Source organism: Galleria mellonella, unplaced genomic scaffold (assembly GCF_026898425.1).
Source record: "Galleria mellonella isolate WM207_F2 unplaced genomic scaffold, CSIRO_AGI_GalMel_v1 utg38, whole genome shotgun sequence".
Lineage (NCBI taxonomy): Eukaryota > Metazoa > Arthropoda > Insecta > Lepidoptera > Pyralidae > Galleria > Galleria mellonella.
Window position 1 is genome coordinate 342,083 of NW_026442090.1, and position 16,495 is coordinate 358,577.

Consider the following 16,495-nt stretch of genomic DNA (forward strand, 5'->3'; position numbering starts at 1 on the left):
GATATATGTCGAACAATCATAGCGGCGAAATAAATCTAGTAAGAAATCGTCGTAGTATTATTTCCTGTGGCCATCGCCCACTCCCATCACAACGCTATTAGTACACAATCCGATTCGTATAGTTTGGTCTCGGATCGAATCGTCTTCATTTGGTCCTTCGAGCCGGATCGACTTCACTTGCTGTTTGACACTCTGCATAATCTTGGAGCTTTTCATTCTTACTCTTTCATCTCACGCGAGCAATGCCATATACATAATAAAGTGTACATATAAAGGTATAAATTAAAGAATAAAGTATTTTCACACTAAAATGCACAATTAATATGAAAGCTTTTAAAGCATTCATTTACATTTAAAAAACACATTCATTATATTTTTTTACGTTTAAATTTTTAAACATAAAATTCACGTTCTGTAATTAACCCCTTTGTATCTATCTTTTTTTATCCCCTAATTGGTTCCCAGCCCCTGTTACCCTAATGCCTGTCCAGTATTCAATTAGTGCGGCGGGGCGCGTTGTCTGATCCAACCGTGACTCCACCGCGACGTGACCCGAATGACTGTGACCCCACAGGGGTCACCAGAACAGGCCAGCGGTGAACTTTTCAACTAATTCTGCATGGCGGCTATTTTAAGACCCTTTACGATATGCACGGTGGCGAATTTTTGAACTAATAATAACATTTTAAAAGGCCATCATCGCACGCATCTCTGGTTTTGTTAGTGTCTTAAATACGTCTTTGACGTAATCGCGTCTCTTGAAATCAAGTTGTGCTTACTACAATGTCCTAATTGGTGCCGGGCCATTTTTTTTTAATGAGTGATAATGGAATGGTAACCCCGCCTGCGCTATCGGTATACGCTGGCGGGGCACCAGTGAGGGATGACAAGTGAGGATGAAAAGGCAGGTCAGTTAGCCCATCGTGACGAATTCCACTAGAATTAACCCAGATGGTTTCCAGGGGGAACCGCGTGGAGGTCGACCTGACCAGACCCTACTACTAACAATCCCTTTCCCCCCGGTGCCGGGCCATTAGACTATAATATGGTGGGCACAACGATGGCTGGCTCATCATACTCGTGAACGGGTGAGATATTTTTTTTATATAGATGTACTATATCCTAGATTAATACATTGATTACTCTTTATCCTATTTCACACAATCGAAACCGCACTATATAACTAGTTCTGTAATAAAACGTATCGAAATGTTGTCTCAAACACCTAAATATATTTTAATATGTCTTCTGACTTTGTAAATAAGATTACGCTGGTTTGCTTCATTTAAAGTTGTGCCCGTGGTGATGGCTTATTGGAATCTCGCTTGAAGGGAATTAGACAAAGTTCAAATAACTTTGTAAGTAGTTAGATTTATTGATAAATCTATAATAGACAATGTAGACTGTAAATGTCGTTAACCTATTTCGTATTAGGGGGGAAGGGATCGTTAGTAATGCGGGCTACCAGTCCCATTGCTAGCAATATACCCTGTCAGGTCGACCTCCACGCGGTTCCCCCTGGAAACCATCGTGCTGAGTTCCATGTGTATTCATCACGATGGGCTGACTGACCTGCCTTTTTTCATTATTCACCTATCACCTCTCACTGGTGCCCCGTCAGCGTATACCGATAGCGCGGGCGGGGTTACCATTCCATTAATCATCCATTAATAAAAAAAACCTATTTCGTATATTGTTGTTTTTTTTATTAATTAACTGCCTGTCCTCGTTTTGGACGGATGTACGAATGAAGAAAATGTCAAAAAACCAAATCTTTATTGCGCTTGTAAAAAAATACAGTGATTAATTAAACAACTTGTTAGCTTGGGTGGGCCAATCTCTGGAAGAGATCTCTTCCATTGAATTAAAATTATAAGATCCATTTGCGTAGTTTTAAAGATCTAAGTGTACCGATGACAGGGAAGCGACTTTGTTTTATACTATTCAGAGATACCGGCAGTTCAAGCGTCTCGTTGAAGATATTTAGAAGATATATTCGTCTCATTCAATAAATAAAATATAGTTTGCTAACTTCCGTAATAGATGGCGCTATACTTTTAAAGCAATATATTTATTATATTAAATAATAAATCCGATATATCTGCAGTTTTTCCTTAATGACATCCCCAAGTTAATGTTTCTGTCTGCAGATACACTCGTGGTTGTCCAAGCGACCTGTACTTTGGAGAGATTATTTGTATACACGCGTTATAACTTCCTAATCTCGTTAATCCATTATAACTTAACGTTGACATACCGTCACATGTTATCAACAATTTGCGGATAATTTTCGTTTATATCCTCCACAGTCTTCGTTCCACTTTTGTAATTGTGTTAGTCGACTTTGTTCGGGCTAGATGTGTTGCCGCGACTCCCTCTGGGAATTTCTGGAAGACTTTTCTAATTTTAGAGGTCTACTAGGTCTCTAAAGTCAACTTCCTATAAGGAACCTAACTGTCAAACTTCTATAGGTAATTTTCGAATGTCACGATGATTTTTAGTCCATTTTTGTTACTAAGTGTACTTAAAAACTATGTTAATACTTAATTACTAATAATGCTTTAGTCCTCTTGGTAAACATTCTCAGGAGTGGACTATCTTTTTTTTTATACAACTTAGAATGGCAAACAAGCTGACGGCCCACCTGATAGAAAGTGGTAACCGTCGCCTATAGACATGAGCAGTATCATGACAGAGTATACTGTTTCGCCCATGATACCCCCCATGCGTTGCCATTCTTGAGGACTCAGGTGTTATTTCTCTGTAAATTCACACCATATCATACCCTTCAAACTGAAACACAGCCATGCAAACACAACTGCTTCACGGTTTAAACACGAATGGGACAGAGATACCCAAGCAATCGACTTTTGTACAAAGGCTCCCTCTGGTATCTATCTAACTTATTTACAAACATGTTCAGATAACGTAACCTTTATAAACCCTAATAACATCATCATCTTTCTGCCATTGTTCCAATTATGTAAATTTGAGGTAGGCGCAATATGTTTTTATCTGCATTACCCAAGGTTTTGTCTTTTAGTTTTGGGACCGGTTACTTTCCTGACATCAATCATAAATCATCTTCGTGTTTCTACCGTGAAGCAGTTGTGTTTGCATGGCTGTGTTTCGGTTTGAAGGGTGGGATATGACAGTGAATTTACAGGGTGCAAAGGAATAACACCGTAGTCCTCAGGAATGGCAATGCATGGGGGGTATTATGGGCAAAATGGAACTTTTTTTTTTTTAATGGGTGATAATGTAGTAGTAACCCCGCCTGTGCTAATGGTATACGCTGGCGGGGCACCAGTAATAGATATAGTAATAGACGATGTAAACAGATCAGTTAGCCCATCGTGAAAAATTCCACGAGAAGTAACCACGATGGTTTCCAAGGGGAACCACGTGGAGGTCGACCTGATTAGTAACATTGCTAGCATTGTGGCTGTTAGACCCCATCGCTAACAATCCCTTTCCGCCCAGTATACTCTGTTATGCCCATGGTACCGTTCAAGTCTTTAGGCGACGGTTACAACTTTCCATCAAGTGGGTCGTCAGCTTGTTTGTCATTCTATGTTGCATAAAAAAAAATAAGAACACAAAATAAATCATAATACATAATAGATTAATGAGGCGCATTAATTCTACTATCTCCAGAATGTGGACAAGTGGATAGGTCGAGATCTAATAGATAATTAATGACGGCTACTAATTGAGCCAGTATTAAGTAATTATAGTAAGGAGACTCCATATTAATCATTTGTAATAGGTATGAAATAATATTTTTTTATAACTTCTATTACTTCTATTGTTAAGATATTTTTTCAAATGTCTCTTACATCGTTTAGGAAAAATTTTCTTAATATTAGTTAGATATTATAGGGCTTAGTTAAGTCATTAAAGCGTTAAAAGGTAACAAACAAACAAACCCACTGTTACATTTATAACATTAATAAGGATTAAAAATCCGTTACAATCCCAAGAGATCTCTTCCAGCCAACCCAATGCAATTAGAAAGAAAATAAATATATCATACTTAAAAAAAAATCGATTTCATTCGATCCATTCGTTTGGAAGCTATGATACTTCAGACAGGCACACAGCCAAAGGTACTAAATCTACATTGGTCTTTCATAAAGGGGATTTAAAGCCGACTTAGCTCTAACGACTATAGAAACTTCGTTTTCAGCTGGGATTTTGTTATAAGAAAAAAAATATAAATCAGACAGAAAAAAATTGACATTTGTGTCTGAAAAGATTTTTCCCTGTACTTATAACAGAAGTGTGACAAATTTATTCTCCTAAAAGAAGCTCGATAGATATACCATAATAAATATAAATCGGTCAGGATTTGAACATGAATTGTGGTTTTCTATGAAATGCTAGTAACAGTCTTTATACAAAAGTTTGCTTTGGCACCTCTGTCCCATTCGTGTTTCTACCGTGAAGCAGTTGTGTTTGTATGGCTGTGTTTCGGTTTGAAGGGTGGGATATGGCAATGAATTTACAGGGTACAAAGGAATAACACCTGAGTCCTCAGGAATGGCAACGCATGGGGGGTATCATGGGCGAAACAATATACTTTATTATGTCCATGGTACTGCTCATATCTATAGGTGACGATTAACACTTTCCATCAGGTGGGCCGTCAGCTTGTTTGCCATTCTAAGTTGTATAAAAAAACAAAAAAATAATCAATCACGATGGGCTAACTGACCTGCCTTTTTATTCTCATTTATCATCCGTCACTTGACAGCGTATATAGTTAGTGCTTATTGGGTTACTATTTCATTATTATCCATTAAAAACAGCTCCATTGTTAGCAATAGACCCTGTCCAGTCGACCTCCACAGAGTCCCTGCCCGGAAACCAATGCTGAATTCCAGATGTATTCATCACGATAGGCTAACTGACCTACCTTTTCATTCTCATCTATCATCCTTCACTGGTGTACCTCCTGCGTATACCGTTAGTGCAGGCGGAGGCTACCATTCCATTACCATCCATTAAAAAATTTACTAATTATTTTTTTGTTGTATTTGTAATTGTTAGGACATTTTATTTAATACAAACAGAAGATTTGTATTTAACAAAGTGTACGAAAAATCATACGGAAATTTGAATTAGAAAATTTTTGTATTAACAAATATCCATAATAAAAAAGTGAGTGAGGGTTAATATTTGATCATTTCATCTCAGTTTCTTCATTAATATATACATGCAAAGCCGAGGCAAGAGGCCAGTTATAGATAAAGTCGAGAATAATATGGAATTATAGAAGTAAAAAGCATTTTCTTTGTAGACGGTAACAACTAACAATAGAATGAAAGCTTCAAGACATTCAGAACAGTCGTCTTGTTAGTAGAGCTATGTTAACAGAGAATTTTAAAAGGTCGTATATCTTACAAATAGTTTTTACCAGAAACTTATACAATCTTTTGTCCTGACTGACTGTCTGTCTGTCTGGGGTATCATGGACGAAACAGTATACTCTGTTATGTCCATGGTATTGCTCATGTCTATAGGCGACGATTACCACTTTCCATCAGGTGGATCGTCAGCTTGTTTGCCATACTAAGTTATATAAAAAAAATAATTCAAATCGAAATATAGCTGTGTAAGCGCCGGTACTTAGCGTCAGAAAAAGTAGTGGAACAACTGATCTATGTACAAAGATGATTTTTATATAAATTCTGTGTTAAGTAAACGTTTTTCTAAATACTAAGTATATACTTAATCCGAACCGAAACGACTGGGTCTAAAAATGTGAAATTTTGCACAACGTTTTCTTTACAAATATAAGTGAGTACGAAGAGAATATTATGCAAAAATTCTCACGAGAAACGAAAAAGAGTATTCGCGCAAGTGATTCTGGGAAAAATAGTACCTCTTTATATTTATATAGACATGAAATACCACTCAGTCGTTGATCGCGAAATCTCAAAAACAACAGCAATTTATCTACAAAAGGAAGTGACAAATAGCATTAGAGTCGTGGATTGGAAGATGATACAAAAATAGGACAACGGGCAAATATCGAATAGGGAATATTGGTCATTTGGGAGGGATTGACGAAACAGAATTACTTATTATGAGATTATATGGAACTTTCATTTCATATTTATTAAACAAGACACGTAAATATTCAAGTGGAAAATTTGTCTATGTTTATATAAAATATATAGATTCTGTTATATATTATATATACAGATATTGTAACTAAAAAGTTACAATATACTGGTCTGATAACGAATATATTTAAAGTCTCTTATTCAAAACATAATATTTTATCGGACGATCGCAGCGCGCCTCATCTAGGTTACTGGTGACCCAAGAGCTGCCCAAAAGATAAGTTTGGCTATCCAATGATGTAATGCTGCCAGTATCTTGGGTACGCTGCCTCGGTGTAGTGCGTTGGGAGATTACTTAAAATTAGTATTAGTATTTAAGGAATTGTATATTAACTTTAATTTATTGATGTATATAGTATGTGATATTTAAATATTGTCGTATAATAAATATATAATAGTCTTAAAAAAACATAATATTGGATAACAGACTTCTAACATATTCTAAAATCGATGATGGCCTTTTTTGGCTATCAATGTCCAGAGGAACTCAATATATACGTAGATATCGAATTGGTATCCATATTACCCACGCCTAGTTTTAATAAATATTAATGAAAATTAAACAAACAAAAAATTTAGCCGACCACAGGAAAACCTGCTGGTATTCAATATTAATGAAATCTGTTAATTTATTTAATATTTCAGGTCGTTATTCTTCATTATATAATTTTCCTGTGATAATTTCAATGATATTTCGTTATCTTTTCATTAACTTCTATTGAAACATCTACCTATGTTAATTTATTTACAATATCTGTCTATTTAAATATGTATCTTGATAGTCATAAACCAATCTCTAAACCAGGAACTGTCTTGAGAATCTTATAAATTAAAATTAAAAAATTAGGATCCGTTAAATAAATGGGCAGAATCTACATTCGATAACCGCACAAACGACTTCTAATAAAGAATCGTCGAGTTGCAATTAATAAAAATAAAAAGACGATGAGTTTATATTGAGCGAGAATAATTGAAGACATAGATAAAGACCGCTCGAGACGAACACAAGCACTAACCTAACTAATTTATAAAAATTAATCTATTTTAATTATTAAACTGTTTTGTCATTTTAAATTGGGAATGTAGAATAAAAGAGATAAAACAGTTTAATATTTAAAATTTTTACCAGAGGGAGACTTTGTACAAAAGTCGATTGCTTGGGTACCTCTGTTCCATTCGTGTTTCTACCGTGAAGCAATTGTGTTTGCATGGCTGTGTTTCGGTTTGAAGGGTGGGATATGGCGTGAATTTACTGGGTACAGAGGAATAACATCTGAGTCTTCAGGAATGGCATATATATATATGCCATTCCTGAGGACATAGTAAGTAGTTTAATAAATTATATGTATTTGATATTTTTGTGCATTACAGATTTTTGTATTTTATGCACGAAAATATATTAATTCACTCTTGCGCCACCTGCCCATTTCTATCTGTTCTCCTTTAACCAAAGGTTGTCTGTAAGAGATTGCCCTAGCGATAAGACCGCCTTTTGTACCTATATGTGTATATTTCAATCTGTATTTATGTTACTGTATTTCACTTGATTTATTCACTAGCCATTGTACATTTTTATTTATGGTGCAATAAAGAGTTAAATAAATAAATAAATAATTTGTAAGTACAATGACGACAAAATATAGCGTTCTATAAATGTAAAATAATATTGTCTGTATGTACCTATCTTTATACAAATAAATTATTAATTGATCGATTCATTGATTACTACAACCCATCACCTTTAATGTAACTCTCTCAACACGGCTGTAAATAATTTAGCTGCATTAATTTGCCTATCATTAACAAGATTCCGTTTCAGATCGAACTATCTACACTATTAATTAATGGTTGCAACCTCGTATTGATTCACGTCGACAGACTTCCATAAAATCATATATGTACGTTATATGTGTAAGTGTATTTAAAATGTCATATTCTGATGTTAATTATTGCTTAAAACTTTATTTTTTTTTTAATTTTAACACGACATGGTCCGTGAATACGATCAATCGAAAAGAGTTTTTTTTTTTTTTATTTATGTTTTTACAACACAGGGGGCAAACGAGCATGCGGCTCATCTGATGGTAAGTGACTACCGCCGCCCACGGTCATCCACAACACCAACAGCATTACAGGTGTGCTGCCGGCCTTTTAAAAAGGAATACGCTATTTTCTTGAAGGTTATGTTGTCGTATCGGTTCGGAAACACTGCTGTTGGAAGTTTATTCCAAAGAGAAAGTTTCAGTCGTATTGTTTTTCATTAAATTGTGGTCTTAAACTTATCATCATTATTATCATCATATTAACCATCATCTTACCACTTCTGAATACAGGCTTTCCTCTATTGGAGAGCTTTTGCCAGTTATTACCACGCTTGGCAGGTGAATTTTTTTATGCAACTTAGAATGGCAAACAAGCTAACGTCCCACCTGATAGAAAGTGGTAACCGTCGCCTATAGACATAAGCAGTATAATGGACATAACAGAGTATACTGTTTCGCCCACGATACTTCCCAAGCGTTGCCAATCCTGAGGACTCAGGTATTATTCCTCTGTACCCTGTAAATTCACTACCATATCCCACCCTTCAAACCGAAACCTAGCCATGCAAATACAACTGCTTCACATTAGAAACACGAATGGGGTAGAGATGCCCAAGCAAAAGACTTTTGTACAAAGTCTCCCTCTGGCTTGTCAACCGCAGTTAGGCTTTGGGAATGTTTAAAGAGGGACGCTGCTACCCATCGCTCGGGTTATTATTCTTTATATGTATATAGATGTACCCAAATTATAATGGATATGAAAGCTAAAGCACTCTAAATTAATTAATGACCAACGACCCGCAGTAATACGATTAAATCTATAAATGTCAATAGATTTTATCAATTCGACCGTGCTGACCTTTTTGGGACTTCGCCTAAGCAGATCTGCATTTAATCCCTCGACGGTATAGCGATTTCGCACATTACCTCACTTTCAGAATGCAGCAGATTCGATTCTCGCAGATTATTACATTTAAATTCATGATTGAAAGAAAGAAAGAAGAAAGAAATAATTTAATCAAAAGAAACATGCGGCCCACACAGTAGCGCACAAAACAAAAACAAAAGAAATCAAAAACAAAACAAACAAAAGAAAATAATAATTATATACAAATAGATAGCAATTAAATTATAATGTACGCGTGCGCGCGTGTGTGTCGCAATGTTCTGTGATGTAGGTCCGTGCTCAGCATATTGCTGCAGCGCTTGAAGCGCTACAGCGCTGTTTTTCAGCAAGAACCATAGCGTCACAAGTAAAAAACAGTTATATAAGTAGTGCGTTGGTATTCTATACATATACAAATCTACATTATACATATACATATACACATACACGTACATACACAGACACATACACATACATATATATATACATACATACACATACATACACATATATATACACATACACATACATACACATTCACACACATATACAGAATAAAGAAAAATGAGATGGCAATATATAGTGTTCTATCACCTAACCTAGCCATACTATTACTGTTCAATCAGATCAGCGACGCGGGAGGCTGTGTTCATGCATTGAGTGCAAAAAAAACTCAATTTAACAAGTAATAATTATAGTATCTACCGTTATGAACATTAATGTACAATTTTATTTAACGAAGGTGCTGCCTAACCAGTGATTATTTCGCTGCACCTAGGCCATTAAACAAAGATATGTACCTTTATAATATGTGTCAATAGAAATATAAATTATATAGAAACAATAAAATTCAGTAATATATGTAAAATTATTTGTAAATATAAAAAATTAAAAACATTAAAAAAATAATAAAATATATGTATATGAAAAAATAAGTATTTTCCATTCAATCATACATATATGGTATCCTCCATTTAAACCAAATTAAATAAAAGCATAGTTGGACAGTGTGGGCACCTACTTACGAGTAAACATGATGATAAAATACTGAGATCTATGTACACTTTTGCTCTCGCAAGAAGTGTCTTTTTAGGTGATGTTTAAATGTAACTATCGCTTTCAGGTCTCGACATGGTGGAGGGATATTGTTCCAGCAATGAGTGGCTGCATATCTGAAACTACCCCTAAATGCAGCCGTTCTGTGTCTTGGAATTTTCAGCACATTCACGTTTGCACGCATCCCAAATATGTAGTAGTTTTGCCTCCACGTTAATTTTTGGTACAAGTAGTGGGGTTGATTAGATACTATCACACCGAAGAGCAAAGTAGAGAGATGCAACTTTCTCCTGGCTGCCATTTTAAGTACGTCATACCTGTTAAGGTATGGTGTCACATGATGTCTTCGTGGTATCATGAAACAAAAGCGGGCACAAGCATTCTGGACACGCTGAATTAAACGTTCAGTCCTTGATAACAAGCATGGGCCATACACTACATCTCCGTAATTTAATTTTGACAATATAAGTGTGTCAACTAGCCGCTTACGCAGTTCGACAGATAGATAGTCACGCATTTTGTACAATATTTTGAGCCTATAAAAACATTTTCGTACAATATCATTAATGTGAGCTTCAAAACGAAGCTCAGGATCAATTACCAGTCCCAAATTACGCGCTGTATCTATTCGTTCTATCATTTCATCCATTAACTTGACCATTGGTTGCACTAACCCAATTTTATTAATCTGTTTTCTGCTGCCAAGTATTAAAAATTTGGATTTCAGGGGGTTTAAAACTAAGGAATTTTTTTCGGACCAATTCGCAATTCTCGTAAGATCTTCGTTCAATTTTAATACGGCAGTGGACGTCTTCTCGGGCTCAAAGGATAAATACAGCTGAAGATCATCAGCATATAGGTGATACCTACAATGATGAATGCAATCAATAATATCCGCGGTGTATATGATGAAGAGTAAAGGTCCAAGTATAGAGCCCTGAGGAACGCCTCTACATACCGGAAGTAGCGTTGATGATAGAACGGAACCATCCTCCCTTTTAACCTCTACAAATTGATTTCTTTTTGAAAGGTAGCTATGAAACCAATTTATTGCCCCAGTGTCAAAACCATAATAAGCCAGTTTAGAAAGAAGCAGCTGTAATTGAATAGAATCGAACGCCCGAGAATAATCTAAAAGACACAACAAAGTACCTCTGCCATCATCCCGAGCCTCCAAGATATTATCTACCACATCTGATAAAGCTGTAGCTGTGCTGCGTTTTTTCCTAAAACCAGATTGCAAGTCAGGCAACATCCCATTTGTCTCTAGATACTCAAAGACTTGTAAGTAGACTACACGTTCTAAGATTTTTGACAGACAGGGCAGAATGCTAATGGGGCGAAGATCTTTAAACTGTGTGGGATCATTACCCTTAGGTATCGGACGTACAATAGCAGTGCGCCAGGCTTCAGGGAAAGTGCCACTTAAAATTGATTTGTTTATTATGGACGTAATTGCTTCCAACGAATAAGGCATAGTGAGTTTAATCATCTCAAGAGTAATCCCATCATTTCCTTGAGCATTAGATTTTAAGTTGTTAATAATTTTATGTACTGCGTCCTTACTGACTGGTTTAAGACCAAGAGTAGAGGGACCAAATCTACCAAACTCATAAAATGTTAGCTGCGATATATTTACATTGTTCTCTCCAGGAACATTAAGAAACCATTTATTAATTTCGTTAGGATCATCAAAAAATGAAGGAACTTCGCGTTCTGTTTTAGACGGCATAATGTCCGATTTAATGTTCTGCCATAGTTTTTTTGAATTATTAATGTTATTATTAATATACTGATTGTAATATGCCTTTTTTTCAGTAGATATTGCAATAGATGTATGGCGCTTTAGTTCCTTGTAATACTCTTTATCACATTCCAATTTTGAATTACGATATTTGTTTTGTGCGTCATTTCGCAATTTTATTAAAAACTATACATTATCAGTAAGCCAAGGTGTTGGTCGCGTTGTGAACCTTTTAGTTTTTATAGGCACATGGAGATCAAATAACTGTAAGATAATACTATTAAGCGTTAATACCATATCGTTGACATCACCTATGTCACATATGCTATGCCATGGTAAGAGTGCCAAATCTGCTTCGAACAAATGTGGTAATATATCCTTAAAAGGGCGATATTTTATTATTCTAGGGTGCGGCTTATTTTTTTTTAATAAAATTTCACATGACAGAAATGAATGGTGGCCAAGATCAATTATATGGTCCACAGAAACATTTCTAGTATGTGCATCTGTACAAATTATATCAATAAGAGTCTTACTGTCGTTAATAAAATGGGTAGGTGTGTGTATAATCTGTCTTAAATTACAGTAATTGAGAAAATTACAAAGTTTTTTATATTTGGACTCATTGATATCGATCAAATTAATATTAAAATCACCAAGAAGGACTACGTTGTCACAGTGAGCGAAAGAGGCGATACTCTCAGTGATAGCATCCAAAAATATGTCCGTGTCGAGCCATGGTGGACGATAAGCCGTGCCAATAAGCAATTTTTTTTATTTAAACTTAACGTCAGCCACATTTGTTCTACGGTGGAATGAGCCGGGTGCGCCCGCACGCGCGCGTTGACGCCCGCTCTGATGTAGAAAGCGACCCCGTCACCGCGGCCGCCGCACACGGCCGACGGCCGCGGTACGTGTCGCAGCTTATACCCGGGCACTGTGGGGGCACGACCACTCTCACCCGGTCGCAGCCATGTCTCATTAATAGCCATGATGTCGACCGAGTGTTGACCCATGGCCAGCAGAAATTCATCGTGATTAGTCCCTAAGGATCCTGCATTAAGGAAACCAACTTTTAAGTATTTATTACCTTTATCCATCGCGCAAATGATAAGTGTTTGTACCATTATTCTCATAATTCATCATGTAACTGTAACGATATGGTGAATAAGAAATAGAATAAATAGGTGGTGTTTTAAATATCTGAATATATAAATTAGTAAAATAATGGTAGGCGTTTAATCTTGTAACACACAAAGAATATACATATAGATCTAAAATAATATTTACGTAATGAATACCAGCACATATGTGTAAGATAATTGACCAACTAAAAATGCGGCAAGTATATAGATAAACGAAGCGATGATAATTGTATTGAGTTATTATTAATATAATTACATAATAAATTACATAAAAAACAAAAATGTGTATAAATAAGTTTTGAGAAAATTGCGACCACACACACCCACACACGCACAAACTCATGCAATGCGACATGTTACAAACAGCAAGACGTACATAGAAAACAGAACTAAAGCGTAAAATTAATATAATATACAACAATATGAATAACACATTTGGTACAAATATTTCACGATTTGCTATAAATATACTTTTGAACTTCACGATTTTACCCTCAAAATATTTAAAATAAAAAATAGTAAAATTATGTATGTGAATTTGGAATAAAAATTGCGTCGAGATCCGATTCACGGTGCAAGGAATGAAAGGGACTCCCAATATCCTTTCTAGCGTAAATACGTCCTCGGCGTGTCCACACAAATCTCCATCCGAAACGACGACCCATTTCCCGCGCTTTTTGAAATAGTGCTCGGTTGTACTTAGTGAGGCGCTCATTCACATAAAATGGACGCGATGTACCTGATACTCCAATGTCCGCTGTATTTGCACCTCTCCTTACGCGAGCATTGCGCAGAACTTCATCTCGCAAATCACGTCGAGCAAGCCTCACAGCGATGGGGCGCGGACGGGTGGGCACAGTACCCTCTGGATTCGCCGCGATTATACGACGCGCACCCACTCGCTCGGCACTCACTATGTCGCACGGCGCAAGGTTGATACCCAGTTTGGTTACAACTTGGGTGACAATGTGAATGGGGTTCTCACCTTTATCCTCCGGTATATTAATTATTTCGAGGTCATTTATAAGCGACTCCTGGTCCCTATCATTTAAGTCCTGCCTAAGTTGAGCTATCACGTCATTAAGATAAAGCATGTCGGAAGAGGATGATGACGGCGGCACATTAATGCGTTTCTCCAACTCCAGTAGTTTAACATCCATAGCATTCATGCGTTCATTACATGCCTTTATCGTCGCGCGTAAATCAATCAATTCGGTACGGAACTCCTGGAATTCGATTCGAATGGCACGAAGCTCCGCCAAAATAGCCCTATTCAGGTCCTGTTTCGACTCACCGACGGAATCATCCAGAATGCTGGTATCCATGGCTATGCTTTCCGTAGGGACAACTTGTGACACAAAGTGAGCTGGACCCCTGACCGGCGTATCAGGTTTATTATTCCGGATAACATTTTTATTACACTCAGGACACCGCCAAGAGGGAGCCACAACACCCGACGTGGGTAAGGCCACACAGGATCGGTGATAGACAATATTGCAGTTATTACACTTCGCTGACTCAGAAGCATTCAGAAACCTGCCACATCCCCCACACTTAGCCATATTATTCAATTGAACTGGTTTTGCACTAAGCCTTCCAAATGGCAGTAGATTATAATATCAAGACCGTAGTATGATAAGTGCACTTGAAAATATTACTGACTTGAGGGTAGTCAACAAGATTAACTAGATTGTAATTTTAATTTAAATAGAATTTACTCCCTTTAGACACTGCATCCAGACTGAACAATAATGCATGCACTATACCACAACTGTATCTATACTGAAATACACTTTTTGAGATAAATTGATTTGTTTTTCTAAGTATAAGCACAAAATAACAACACAACTACCATTCACGACCATTGCTAGCCTGCGTATGTGAGAACACAAAAACAAAATGATTGGGACTTAACTCGTCGCGATTACAAGGAATTAGTACCTATGTATCTGATTTTTAAGGATAAGCAAGCTGAAGAGGCTATAAGCTGGTCACACAGCTCGAAGAACCGACAACCGATGGGAAAGAAAAGTTCTTGAGTGGCGATCCTGTACGGGCAAACGCAATATAGGGGGAGGTAGGAATTAATAGTAATGGAGAGGTTAGCCCCCATTGCTATCAATATACCCTATCAGGTCGACCTCCACGTGGTTTCTCCTGGAAATGATCGTGATTAATTTATCGTTGAATTCATCGCGATGGGCTAACTGACTTGCCGTTTCATTTTCACCAATCATCCCTCACTGGTGCCCTGCCAGTGTAAACCGACAGAGCAAGCGGGGTCATTATTTTATTATCATCCATTAAAAAAAAAAGAAAAGTAGGACAACCCCACACTAGATGGAGAGACGACCTCAAATGTAGGGTAGAGAATCAGTGGATGCAGGTGGTTCAAGACCGTTCCTTATGGAAGTCAATGGGGGAGGCGTATGTTGAACTGTTGACAGATAATGGCTGAGATGCCGATGATCTAATTTTTATTGCTGGTGTTAACTCCCAATCGTAAATTTAAATATGATATACGTAAAAAACGCGAGAGTTTACAATTAGTTAAAAATTAACAATATAAACATTTCTATTCATGTAATTTTTTTTGTAATATTATATGTATAGGTCTATATTTGTTTACAAACAAAGAATAATTAGGTCTGTCTATTTCTGATACCCATTATACAAGATTTGTTTATTTATAATATATATTGATAAGATTTGTTAATCATTTTTATTTATTTATTTATTCATTCATCAAAAATAATTACAATATTATAACAGCAAAAGCCAAATCAATGTTATAAATCTAGTGTGCTAACATACAAAGTTATAATAAATGTATTTAACCCGACTCCGGATATTTCTGAGCCGCTTCTAATATCTTTGGCAGGCTACTACTAAATATATCAATGATGTTTATAAATAATATATTATTTAATAACCGTACTGCGTGAGTTAAAGAAGCGTGCTGAAGTAGGTTAGTTCTTACTGGCGGGACATTAAACGTAACCGGATGACGACGCGCGCTAACATAAGCATTCGGTACTCTCAGCTGCAATGTCTCTAGCAATTAGATTCCGCTATGTGATATATACGAAACTGTTTATTTATTGTATTCCGAGTTATTTAAAGCAAAAAGAAATTATAAAAGGAACACTAATCTGATCACTAAGTAGGAATTCACATGCTTCTACATCTTATTTTCGAAGCAATTTTCCCCGAAGGCCAATTGGTTTTGACGTTCGAATCCGCCGATCGTCGTAGACAAAGTAGCGACCGAGTGCTTCCTAAGCGCTTGATTGGTCGTTTCTTTTTATTAGAAGATGTACTTGCTTCGTTTCAATTATCTACCATTCTTCTGAGTTTATGCGATTAGAGAACGCCTTTAGTTCTGTATGGGAAGGTCAAATTAATCCCCTTCGGGTATTTCCCAGAATCGGAAATCTAAGTGTGTATAAGGGGAAAATGGAATAGTAGGCATCCATCCATCAGCGAGACTA

The 16,495-nt window shown here is 36.5% G+C and overlaps 1 protein-coding gene across 2 annotated transcripts in view; it reads left to right on the forward strand.

Annotated features, from left to right (window-relative positions):
• Window positions 1–16,495, forward strand: part of LOC113523077 (diacylglycerol kinase delta) — a 216,477-nt gene that overhangs the window by 152,483 nt on the left and 47,499 nt on the right. The gene's annotated exons all lie outside the window — the stretch shown is intronic.